Below are 14,577 nucleotides of genomic sequence, written 5' to 3'. Positions count from 1 at the left end.
TTGCTTAACATGTTGGAAATATTTAATCATGTAAATATTAATCTCAATTAATATATATAAACATGGAAAAGTTCGGGTCACTACAGTACCTACCCGTTAAATAAATTTCGTCCCGAAATTTTAAGCTGTTGAAGGTGTTGATGAATCTTCTGGAAATAGATGCGGGTATTTCTTCTTCATATGATCTTCACGCTCCCAGGTGAACTCGGGTCCTCTACGAGCATTCCATCGAACCTTAACAATTGGTATCTTGTTTTGCTTAAGTCTTTTAACCTCACGATCCATTATTTCGACGGGTTCTTCGATGAATTGAAGTTTTTCGTTGATTTGGATTTCATCTAACGGAATAGTGAGATCTTCTTTAGCAAAACATTTCTTCAAATTCGAGACGTGTAAAGTGTTATGTACAGCCGTGAGTTGTTGAGGTAACTCAAGTCGGTAAGCTACTGGTCCGACACGATCAATAATCTTGAATGGTCCAATATACCTTGGATTTAATTTCCCTTGTTTACCAAATCGAACAACGCCTTTCCAAGGTGTAACTTTAAGCATGACCAACTCTCCAATTTCAAATTCTATATCTTTTCTTTTAATGTCAGCGTAGCTCTTTTGTCGACTTTGGGCGGTTTTCAACCGTTGTTGAATTTGGATGATCTTCTCGGTAGTTTCTTGTATAATCTTCGGACCTGTAATCTGTCTATCCCCCACTTCACTCCAACAAATAGGAGACCTGCACTTTCTACCATAAAGTGCTTCAAACGGCGCCATCTCAATGCTTGAATGGTAGCTGTTGTTGTAGGAAAATTCTGCTAACGGTAGATGTCGATCCCAACTGTTTCCGAAATCAATAACACATGCTCGTAGCATGTCTTCAAGCGTTTGTATCGTCCTTTCGCTCTGCCCATCAGTTTGTGGATGATAGGCAGTACTCATGTCTAGACGAGTTCCTAATGCTTGCTGTAATGTCTGCCAGAATCTTGAAATAAATCTACCATCCCTACCAGAGATAATAGAGATTGGTATTCCATGTCTGGAGACGACTTCCTTCAAATACAGTCGTGGTAACTTCTCCATCTTGTCATCTTCTCTTATTAGCAGGAAGTGTGCTGATTTGGTGAGACGATCAACTATTACCCAAATAGTATCAAAACCACTTGCAGTCCTTGGCAATTTAGTGATGAAATCCATGGTAATGTTTTCCCATTTCCATTCCGGGATTTCGGGTTGTTGAAGTAGACCTGATGGTTTCTGATGCTCAGCTTTGACCTTAAAACACGTCAAACATTCTCCTACGTATTTTGCAACATCGGCTTTCATACCCGGCCACCAAAAATGTTTCTTGAGATCCTTGTACATCTTCCCCGTTCCAGGATGTATTGAGTATCTGGTTTTATGAGCTTCTCTAAGTACCATTTCTCTCATATCTCCAAATTTTGGTACCCAAATCCTTTCAGCCCTATACCGGGTTCCGTCTTCCCAAATATTAAGATGCTTCTCCGATCCTTTGGGTATTTCATCCTTTAAATTTCCCTCTTTTAAAACTCCTTGTTGCGCCTCCTTTATTTGAGTAGTAAGGTTATTATGAATCATTATATTCATAGATTTTACTCGAATGGGTTCTCTGTCCTTCCTGCTCAAGGCATCGGCTACCACATTTGCCTTCCCCGGGTGGTAACGAATCTCAAAGTCGTAATCATTCAATAATTCAATCCACCTACGCTGCCTCATATTCAGTTGTTTCTGATTAAATATGTGTTGAAGACTTTTGTGGTCGGTATATATAATACTTTTGACCCCATGTAAGTAGTGCCTCCAAGTCTTTAATGCAAAAACAACCGCGCCTAATTCCAAATCATGCGTCATATAATTTTGTTCGTGAATCTTCAATTGTCTAGACGCATAAGCAATCATCTCTGTTCGTTGCATTAATACACAACCGAGACCTTGCTTTGATGCGTCACAATAAATCACAAAATCATCATTCCCTTCAGGCAATGACAATATAGGTGCCGTAGTTAGCTTTTTCTTCAATAACTAAAACGCTTTCTCTTATTCATCATTCCATTCAAATTTCTTCCCTTTATGCGTTAATGCAGTCAAGGGTTTTGCTATTCTGGAAAAGTCTTGGATGAACCTTCTGTAGTAACCAGCTAGTCCTAAAAACTGGCGTATGTGTTTCGGAGTTTTCGGGGTTTCCCACTTTTCAACAGTTTCTATCTTTGCCGGATCCACCTTAATACCTTCTTTGTTCACTATGTGACCGAGGAATTGAACTTCTTCCAACCAAAATGCACACTTTGAAAACTTAGCGTACAATTCTTCCTTCCTCAATACTTCTAACACCTTTCTCAAATGTTCACCGTGTTCTTGGCCATTCTTTGAGTAAATAAGTATGTCATCAATGAAAACAATGACAAACTTGTCAAGGTATGGTCCACACACTCGGTTCATAAGGTCCATGAACACAGCTGGTGCATTAGTTAAAACAAACGGCATGACCATAAACTCGTAATGACTGTAACGTGTTCTGAAAGCAGTCTTTGGAATATCATCTTCTTTCACCCGCATTTGATGATACCCGGAACGTAAGTCAATCTTTGAATAAACAGACGAGCCTTGTAGTTGATCAAATAAGTCGTCGATTCTCGGTAGTGGGTAGCGGTTCTTGATGGTAAGTTTGTTCAACTCTCGGTAGTCGATACACAACCTGAATGTACCATCTTTCTTCTTGACAAACAAAACAGGAGCTCCCCACGGTGATGTGCTTGGTCGAATGAAACCACGCTCTAAAAGATCTTGTAATTGGCTTTGCAGTTCTTTCATCTCGCTGGGTGCGAGTCTGTAAGGAGCACGAGCTATTGTTGCAGCTCCTGGTACAAGATCTATTTGAAATTCAACGGATCGATGTGGGGGTAATCCCGGTAATTCTTTCGGAAATACATCGGGAAATTCTTTTGCAATGGGAACATCATTGATGCTCTTTTCTTCAGTTTGTACTTTCTCGACGTGTGCTAGAACAGCATAGCAACCTTTTCTTATTAGTTTTTGTGCCTTCAAATTACTAATAAGATGTAGCTTCCTGTTGCCCTTTTCTCCGTACACCATTAAGGGTTTTCCTTTTTCTCGTATAATGCGAATTGCATTTTTGTAACAAACGATCTCTGCTTTCACTTCTTTCAACCAGTCCATACCGATTATCACATCAAAACTCCCTAACTCTACTGGTATCAAATCAATCTTAAATGTTTCGCTAACCAGTTTAATTTCTCGATTCCGACATATATTATCTGCTGAAATTAATTTACCATTTGCTAATTCGAGTAAAAATTTACTATCCAAAGGCGTCAATGGACAGCTTAATTTAGCACAAAAATCTCTACTCATATAGCTTCTATCAGCACCCGAATCAAATAAAACGTAAGTAGATTTATTGTCAATAAGAAACGTACCCGTAACAAGCTCCGGGTCTTCCTGTGCCTTTGCCGCATTAATATTGAAAACTCTTCCGCGGCCTTGTCCATTCGTGTTCTCCTGGTTAGGGCAATTTCTAATAATGTGGCCTGGTTTTCCACATTTATAACAAACTACATTGGCATAACTTGCTCCGACACTACTTGCTCCGCCATTACTCGTTCCGACACCATTTGTTCCTTTCGTTCTATTAACCCCTGGTCCGTAGACCTCACACTTCGCCGCGCTATGACCATTTCTTTTACACTTGTTGCAAAATTTGGTGCAGAACCCCGAGTGATACTTTTCACACCTTTGGCATAGCTGCTTCTGATTGTTGTTGTTGTTGCGGTTATTATTGTTGTTGGGATGATTGTTGTAGTTGATGTTGTTGTTGTTGTTGTTGTTGGGCCGTTTGTTGTAGTTGCGATTGATGTTGCGATTGTTGGAATAATTGTTGCGATTATTGTTGTAATTGCTGTTGTTGTTGTATTGGTGATTCTTATCACCGTTTTCCTCCCACTTTCTTTTGACTTGCTTCACATTGGCCTCTTCAGCAGTCTGTTCTTTAATTCTTTCTTCAATCTGGTTCACTAGTTTGTGAGCCATTCTACATGCCTGTTGTATGGAGGCGGGCTCGTGTGAACTTATATCTTCTTGGATTCTTTCCGGTAATCCTTTCACAAACGCGTCGATCTTCTCTTCCTCATCTTCGAATGCTCCCGGACACAATAGACACAATTCTGTGAATCGTCTTTCGTACGTGGTAATATCAAATCCTTGGGTTCGTAACCCTCTAAGTTATGTCTTGAGCTTATTGACCTCGGTTCTGGGACGGTATTTCTCGTTCATCAAGTGCTTGAATGCTGACCACGGTAGTGCGTACGCATGATCTTGTCCCACTTGCTCTAGATAGGTATTCCACCATGTTAACGCAGAACCTGTGAAGGTATGCGTAGCGTACTTCACTTTGTCCTCTTCAGTACACTTGCTTATAGCAAACACCAATTCGACCTTCTCGGTCCACCGTTTCAATCCGATCGGTCCTTCGGTTCCATCAAATTCCAAAGGTTTGCAGGCAGTGAATTCTTTGTAGGTGCATCCTACACAATTTCCTGTACTGCTAGATCCAAGGTTATTGTTGGTATGTAGCGCAGCCTGTACTGTGGCTATGTTTGAAGCTAGAAAAGTACGGAATTCCTCTTCATTCATATTCAAGGTGTGTCGAGTAGTCGGTGCCATTTCCTTCAAAATAGTCAAATGGAACAAGTTAATCATACAGAATATTAAGAGTAGTTAATAGTATTTCGTAGCATAATATGAACTCATTTATAAAAGCTTTTTCTTCATATTAGCGTTTTATAAGTTTAAATTCGGGTAGTACCTACCCGTTAAGTTCATACTTAGTAGCTAATATACAATTCAACTACTACAATTCTATATGAAAAACTGATTATAATAATATTTCTCGTTCAAACTTTTACACAATATTTTACAAACTTACAATACCGCTTATTTTACATATAGCATGAAATATAGCACACAATAAATTTGATACAAGATGGTTGTGAAGATAATTCTAGCTAGTACACAAGTCGTTCAGCAAAGGCAATAAAGACACATAATTCATACGTCCAGAAACAAGTCATGCATTCTGGTTTTACTAGGATTACTTCCCATCCTTGGTCTTGTGGAACATAACCGTTATGGCCGTTGATAAGACATCGTGTTGTAACGTCGTCAAAGGGACGAGGGTTACGTAATGTCCAACAGTCCCGTAACAATCTAAAAACCTCATTTCTTACCCCAATTACCGACTCCGTCACTTGTGGGAACGTTTTGTTTAATAGTTGTAGCCCGATGTTCTTGTTCTCACTTTGGTGAGAAGCGAACATTACTAATCCGTAAGCATAACATGATTCTTTATGTTGCATGTTAGCCGCTTTTTCTAAATCACGAAGTCCAATATTCGGATATATTGAGTCAAAATAATTTCTTAACCCATTGCGTAAAATAGCAATTGGGTTCCCCGCAATATATGCGTCAAAGTAAACACATCGTAACTTATGGATTTCCCAATGTGATATCCCCCATCTTTCGAACGAAAGCCTTTTATAAACGAAGGCATTCTTGGAACGTTCTTCGAATGTCTTACAAACTGATCTCGCCTTAAATAGTTGTGCCGAAGAATTCTGACCGACTCTAGACAAGATTTCATCAATCATGTCTCCGGGTAGGTCTCTTAAAATATTGGGTTGTCTATCCATTTTGTGTTTTTATACTCTAAAATAGACAAGAGTTAGATTCATAAAAAAATACTTATTAATACAAGCAATTTTTACATATATCATAAAGCATAAGCACACTATATTACATATATTACACCACACGAATACAACTATCTTATTCCGACTCGCTTGTTTCTTCTTCTTCGGTTTTGGTTCGTTTTGCCAAGTTTCTAGGGATATATGATGTTCCCCTAATACGAGCCGTCGTTTTCCACATTGGTTTAGAAAAACCTGGTGGTTTAGAGGTTCCCGGGTCATTGTTACAACTTAAGGACTTCGGGGGTTGACGATACATATAAAGTTCATCGGGGTTGGAATTAGATTTATCTATTTTTATGCCCTTTCCCTTATTATTTTCTTTTGCCTTTTTAAATTCAGTTGGGGTAATTTCTATAACATCATCGGAATTCTCGTCGGAATCCGATTCATCGGAGAATTGGTAATCCTCCCAATATTTTGCTTCCTTGGCGAAAACACCATTGACAATAATTAACCTTGGTCGGTTGGTTGAGGATTTTCTTTTACTTAACCGTTTTATTATTTCCCCCACCGGTTCTATTTCTTCATCCGGTTCCGATTCTTCTTCCGGTTCCGATTCTTCTTCAGGTTCCGACTCTTCTTCCGGTTCCTCTTCGGGAACTTGTGAATCAGTCCACGAATCATTCCAATTTACATTTGACTCTTCATTATTATTAGGTGAGTCAATGGGACTTGTTCTAGAGGTAGACATCTATCACATAATATAAAAATCGTTAAGAGATTAATATATCACATAATATTCACATATTAAAAATATATAGTTTCCAACAAAATTTGTTAAGCAATCATTTTTCAAGTAAACACGGTCGAAGTCCAGACTCACTAATGCATCTTAACAAACTCGATAAGACACACTAATGCAAAATTCTGGTTCTCTAAGACCAACGCTCGGATACCAACTGAAATGTCCCGTTCTTATTGATTAAAAACATTCCATATTAATTGATTTCGTTGCGAGGTTTTGACCTCTATATGAGACGTTTTTCAAAGACTGCATTCATTTTAAAACAAACCATAACCTTTATTTCATCAATAAAGGTTTAAAAAGCTTTACGTAGATTATCCAATAATGATAATCTAAAATATTCTGTTTACGCACGACCATTACATAATGGTTTACAATCCAAATATGTTACAACAAAATAAGTTTCTTGAATGTAGTTTTTACACAATATCATACAAGCATGGACTCCAAATCTCGTCCTTATTTAAGTATGTGACAGCGGAAGCTCTTAATAATCACCTGAGAATAAACATGCTTAAAACGTCAACAAAAATGTTGGTGAGTTATAGGTTTAACCTATATATATCAAATCATAATAATAGACCACAAGATTTCATATTTCAATACACATCCCATACATAGAGATAAAAATCATTCATATGGTGAACACCTGGTAACCGACATTAACAAGATGCATATATAAGAATATCCCCATCATTCCGGGACACCCTTCGGATATGATATAAATTTCGAAGTACTAAAGCATCCGGTACTTTGGATGGGGTTTGTTAGGCCCAATAGATCTATCTTTAGGATTCGCGTCAATTAGGGTGTCTGTTCCCTAATTCTTAGATTACCAGACTTAATAAAAAGGGGCATATTCGATTTCTATAATTCAACCATAGAATGTAGTTTCACGTACTTGTGTCTATTTTGTAAATCATTTATAAAACCTGCATGTATTCTCATCCCAAAGATATTAGATTTTAAAAGTGGGACTATAACTCACTTTCACGGATTTTTACTTCGTCGGGAAGTAAGACTTAGCCACTGGTTGATTCACGAACCTATAACAATATATACATATATATCAAAGTATGTTCAAAATATATTTACAACACTTTTAATATATTTTGATGTTTTAAGTTTATTAAGTCAGCTGTCCTCGTTAGTAACCTACAACTAGTTGTCCACAGTTAGATGTACAGAAATAAATCGATAAATATTATCTTGAATCAATCCACGACCCAGTGTATACGTATCTCAGTATTGATCACAACTCAAACTATATATATTTTGGAATCAACCTCAACCCTGTATAGCTAACTCCAACATTCACATATAGAGTGTCTATGGTTGTAACGAAATATATATAGATGTGTCGACATGATAGGTCAAAACATTTATGGTATCTCAAGATTACATAATATACAATACAAGTTGATTAAGTTATGGTTGTAATAGATTTGTTACCAATTTTCACGTAGCTAAAATGAGAAAAATTATCCAATCTTGTTTTACCCATAACTTCTTCATTTTAAATCCGTTTTGAGTGAATCAAATTTCTATGGTTTCATATTGAACTCTATTTTATGAATCTAAATAGAAAAAGTGTAGGTTTATAGTCGGAAAAATAAGTTACAAGTCGTTTTTGTAAAGGTAGTCATTTCAGTCGAAAGAACGACGTCTAGATGACCATTTTAGAAAACATACTTCCACTTTGAGTTTAACCATAATTTTTGGATATAGTTTCATGTTCATAATAAAAATCATTTTCTCAGAATAACAAATTTTAAATCAAAGTTTATCATAGTTTTTAATTAACTAACCCAAAACAGCCCGCGGTGTTACTACGACGGCGTAAATCCGGTTTTACGGTGTTTTTCGTGTCTCCAGGTTTTAAATCATTAAGTTAGCATATCATATAGATATAGAACATGTGTTTAGTTGATTTTAAAAGTCAAGTTAGAAGGATTAACTTTTGTTTGCGAACAAGTTTAGAATTAACTAAACTATGTTCTAGTGATTACAAGTTTAAACCTTCGAATAAGATAGCTTTATATGTATAAATCGAATGATGTTATGAACATCATTACTACCTTAAGTTCCTTGTATAAACCTACTGTAAAAGAGAAAAATGGATCTAGCTTCAACGGATCCTTGGATGGCTCGAAGTTCTTGAAGCAGAATCATGACATGAAAATAAGTTCAAGTAAGATCATCACTTGAAATAAGATTGTTATAGTTATAGAAATTGAACCAAAGTTTGAATATGATTATTACCTTGTATTAGAATGATAACCTACTGTAAGAAACAAAGATTTATTGAGGTTGGATGATCACCTTACAAGATTGGAAGTGAGCTAGCAAACTTGAAAGTATTCTTGATTTTATGTAACTAGAACTTGTAGAATATATGAAGAACACTTAGAACTTGAAGATTGAACTTGAGAGAGATCAATTAGATGAAGAAAATTGAAGAATTAAAGTGTTTGTAGGTGTTTTTAGTCTTTGGTGTATGGATTAGATATAAAGGGTATGTAATTTTGTTTTCATGTAAATAAGTCATGAATGATTACTCATATTTTTGTAATTTTATGAGATATTTCATGCTAGTTGCCAAATGATGGTTCCCACATGTGTTAGGTAACTCACATGGGCTACTAAGAGCTGATCATTGGAGTGTATATACCAATAGTACATACATCTAAAAGCTGTGTATTGTACGAGTACGAATACGGGTGCATACGAGTAGAATTGTTGATGAAACTGAACGAGGATGTAATTGTAAGCATTTTTGTTAAGTAGAAGTATTTTGATAAGTGTATTGAAGTCTTTCAAAAGTGTATAAATACATATTACAACACTACATGTATATACATTTTAACTGAGTCGTTAAGTCACCGTTAGTCGTTACATGTAAGTGTTGTTTTGAAACCTTTAGGTTAACGATCTTGTTAAATGTTGTTAACCCAATGTTTATAATATCAAATGAGATTTTAAATTATTATATTATCATGATATTATCATGTATGAATATCTCTTAATATGATATATACATTAAATGTCTTTACAACGATAATCGTTACATATATATCTCGTTTAAAAATCATTAAGTTAGTAGTCTTGTTTTTACATATGTAGTTCATTGTTAATATACGTAATGATATGTTTACTTATCATAGTATCATGTTAACTATATATATATATCCACATATATGTCATCATATAGTTTTTACAAGTTTTAACGTTCGTGAATCACCGGTCAACTTGGGTGGTCAATTGTCTATATGAAACATATTTCAATTAATCAAGTCTTAACAAGTTTGATTGCTTAACATGTTGGAAATATTTAATCATGTAAATATCAATCTCAATTAATATATATAAACATGGAAAAGTTCGGGTCACTACAATTCCGGGACAAATTCGGACATGATAAATTCGCCATCATTCCGGGACAACTTCGGACATGATAAAAAGGGGCATATTCGATTCGATAATTCAACCATAGAATTTAGTTTTGATTACTTGTGTCTATTTCATAAAACATTTATAAAAGCAGCGCATGTATTCTCAGTCCCAAAAATATATATTGCAAAAGCATTTAAAAAGGGAGCAAATGAAACTCACAATACTGTATTTCATAGTAAAAATATATATGACGGCATTGAACAAGTGCAAGGTTGGCCTCGGATTCATGAACTTTTATTAATTATATATATTTATATGTTGGTCAATATCTGTCTAACAATTTAGGTCAAACCGTAGTGTATCCCAATCCTAATGCTCGAGATTAATATGCAAAAGTCAACAAAGGTCAACTTGATCCAAAAATGACTTCTAAAATCTATACATGATTACTATATAACTTAAGTATAGTCATTTTATATATTTAAATATATTTAAATATATTTAACAGATTTTATTAAAGTAATAATATAAATCATTTATTAATAAATAAAAATTTATATTAAAGTTTATATATAATTAAAAATATACTTTCATATATCTTAAGTAATAACATTTATAAAATTCAGTTAATATCATGAAAATATAGTGGTATGTATTATTAATGTAATTATATTACGTGTGGTAAAAATATCTTTTCATCACTTATCTATTTGATAAAAATAATATTGATAATAAGTAAAAGTTGTATTATTTTGTAATAATAATAATTATTATTCTACTAATAATAACAATATTTATATTTACTAATGATGATATTAATTTAAATAAAATGATAATTCTAATCAGGATAACGATACTTTTTAATATTAACTGTAATAACAATATTTTTATATAAAAATAGTAATTCTATTCAAAATGATAATTATAATAATAATAGTACTAAACTGTTAGTAATAATGATATTTTATAATAACAATGATATTTCTATTAAATTGATAATTTTAGTAAAAGTGATAGTTTAAATATAAATGATACTTTTAATAATAATAATGATAAAAATAATGAAAACGATATTTTTCTCTTAAATCAATATCTTACAATATTTTAATTTCATCATGATACACATACTCATTATTTCCTTATCGATTTGTTTAATAGCTTTTAGTTCTCTTTTATATCGTATTTATAATAATGATGATAATAGTAATTATAATAATTAGATGTTACTAATATTAGTTTTAATTATAATAATATTCATAATAATAATTATTATGATGATATTAATAATAATACTATTAACTATTTTAATGATAACAATAATAATAATAATACTAATTATAACCTTAACGATAATAACGATAGTAATAATAATAACAATAACAATTTTTAATGATAATACCATTTTTTTAATAATGATAATGATAATAATAATAATAATAACAATAATAATTAGATAATAATTATAACGACGATAATAACGACGATAGTAATAATAATCATTTTAACAATAAATATAATAAAAGTAATCATAATTCAGTTGTCTATATCTTTTAATCCGTTCATCGAAATCACACGAGTTCTAAATGAAAAGTTATTAATTTTTCGCCAGCTTTCCAACGACATGCATATCATATACCTTATCTCAGTAGCATATGTATCAAACTCATGATTCATCAAAACTATCTAAAGACTAAATTAAACATACATGCATGCATAATCATATCTATTCGAGCACTAGTCAGGGATACACTAAAAATATATAAAAGTTAAGTTATGAGTGCTCACGTATCAATATTGAGGTTCAATATTGCAGGAAAGTATGTAGACGTAACGGAGATGATAAACACTAGATTGATCTTACGAGCATACCCCCGAATCATACCCATAACCTCCAAAGCTATAACCCATAACTTCCTTTGCTCTATCCCTCTTCAAAAATCCATTTTTTTTAAAAAACTCGCGAGGAGGACCTCATCGTAGTATTTTACGTATAAATAATACTAATAATAATATTAGTCTTAATAATAATAATAATTATTATATTAATAATATATATATGAGAGATATAGATCAATGGATTGAATGAGTAAACCGAGCCAGAATTCGATCGTATTTAAACACACTTTGCCCACCTACCCACACCATGCGATCGCATAAGATTTGAGTGGTATAGCCATGCGATCGCATGGCTAAAAGAAAAGGGCCAATATTCGTTCACAATACCTGGCGACACTTATGATTCATAACATATATATATTATTTAATTTATAATATATTTAATCTTTAGAATAATTAAATATTATATTATATTCTCGTGCATAGTTGATTTGTAATTTTTGCACCGATGAATTGTACGTTGACGCTCGACTTACGTACTGGTTTCGGTTTTTCGAACGTCCTTTCGTACGCTTAGAAAACATGTACTTTACGTTTCGCGACACGTACCTTTATCAATAATTAGACTTATTTCACCAATAATTATACTAATTGAAATGTAACTTATTCATTTGAGTGATTTGGTCATTTGCTTCTAGAAATCAACTGTGACGACCCGAGAATTTCCGACCAAATTTAAACTTAATCTTTATATGTTTTCGACACGATAAGCAAAGTATGTAATGTTGAGTCTAGAAAATTTTGAAACGATGTTCATATATTCAATTGACCTTCGACTGCTCTCGACAATTCACAAACAATTAATCGTAAATAGATATGTGTGAATGTATATATATATATATATATATATATATATATATATATATATATATATATATATATATATATAATAATAATAATAATTCAAAAAATAATTTGAAGTATTATATGTTGTTAATATTAAAAATTTATAAAATAAAAATAGGATATTATAATAATTATTATTTAAAATATATCTCTATATATAAATAAAGTATATTAAAAATAAATATTAAATGCTTGTAATACTCGTTTGATGTTCCGATTGATATTAAGCAAGTTAAATACAAACTTATGTAATTTTAAAATAAACGGTGATCCGAAAATGAGTTCTATAAATTTTAGGTTTACTAAAAATGTATTTAGGATCTAGTTATTAAATTTTAACACTTTTATATTTCACCCATAAATGAGAGAGATAGTTAATGTAATTTTTATTTAATAAATTAATGATCAAATTTTATACCATAATGACCAAAATAAATAAAGCTATTTAATTTAAAAATATGAGATATTTCCGGAGACTTTTATCCGCCACTGATTAACAAGGGAACACGAAATCCAGTCCGTAAATGATGACGACTAACAATATAACACGTTATATGTTAAAATATCTTATAATTACACTGTGCATGATTGAATCCATTAGAGTTACTATTGGTGTTTGAAATTCATAACCATGTATTTGTCAACTTGAGACATACTAACAATAATTTCATCCGTGATTTAAGTTAATCATTGTACTTGCACCATTCGTTTAACTTAGCATGTGTATTATATTTACTTTATTTATTATTATTACTTATAAATAGAATAGATATTATACATTATATATATATATATATATATATATATATATATATATATATATATATATATATATATATATATATATATATATATATATATATATATATATATATATATCTTATATATATACCTATGCTGCATACATATATCTCAACCCTCACCTTGATCACCACTCGTAACCACCTTCCTCACCACCACCTCCGCCGTCTGCTATCACCATGACCACTTTGGTACCACCATCGTGCACCACCTCACCGGCCATCTCCACCAACCACGATTATTCGCAATCCACCATCCTTTTACCAATCTCACAACCATCAACGAACGCTATCTTCGATCACCATTCTTCAACTCTCTCTCTCTCTCTCTCTCTCTCTCTCTCTCTCTCTCGTTTGTCTTCTTTCTCCCTCTCTTAACTCTTGTAACCAAAGAACCACCCTTCCATCGAGAACCATCTCTTCCTCTCTTTATATCTCTCTATTAATCTTGCTCTAGAACAACCACCTTTCGAATCACAACAATTATCACCACTACAACCATAGTCTACCATTCTCACCATTAAACCCGTCACAGACTCGTTTTCTTTATTGTTATTTATGTTTGCTATTCAATCAACCGCAACACAAACCCACTTAAATCTGTTGTTTATAGTCGATAGAACCCAACTCGACAAACACTCTTTTGTGCCTGTAGTTTACAGCCGTAAACCATAACACGTACACCACTGTTCTTTATTTCACTATTTTTCTTTCTCTTCTTGTCAATACTAAACCATCAACCAAAACCATCATGAACTGCTACCATGTTTTTGCTGTGATGATACAACTGTTCGAACAGCCAAGTACTACTACCACCACCATCGTATTATGTATTCTCTTCCTGTTCTAATTCATTTTCTGTTCCGGTCATGAAACCTCAATCATAACCATAACACAATTAAACACCAACGATCTATTAATAATGCATGACGTGTTTAATGATTATCGAAGAGGATGAATGATGAATTGAAGCTATGTTAACGAATTTGTCAAGAAGCGAACTCACATGTCGAGTGTACTGTTGCTATCGTATGTTTCTTAATTTTTTTTATCGATATTAATCCACCACAACCTGGGTCAACTAAATTGTTGCTGGGCCATTAGTGGACTAGTTTATATC

The sequence above is a fragment of the Rutidosis leptorrhynchoides genome, chromosome 3 (assembly GCF_046630445.1).
Source record: "Rutidosis leptorrhynchoides isolate AG116_Rl617_1_P2 chromosome 3, CSIRO_AGI_Rlap_v1, whole genome shotgun sequence".
Classification (NCBI taxonomy): Eukaryota; Viridiplantae; Streptophyta; class Magnoliopsida; order Asterales; family Asteraceae; genus Rutidosis; species Rutidosis leptorrhynchoides.
The sequence above is the reverse complement of the archived record's forward strand: the minus strand, read 5'-3'. Positions refer to the sequence as shown.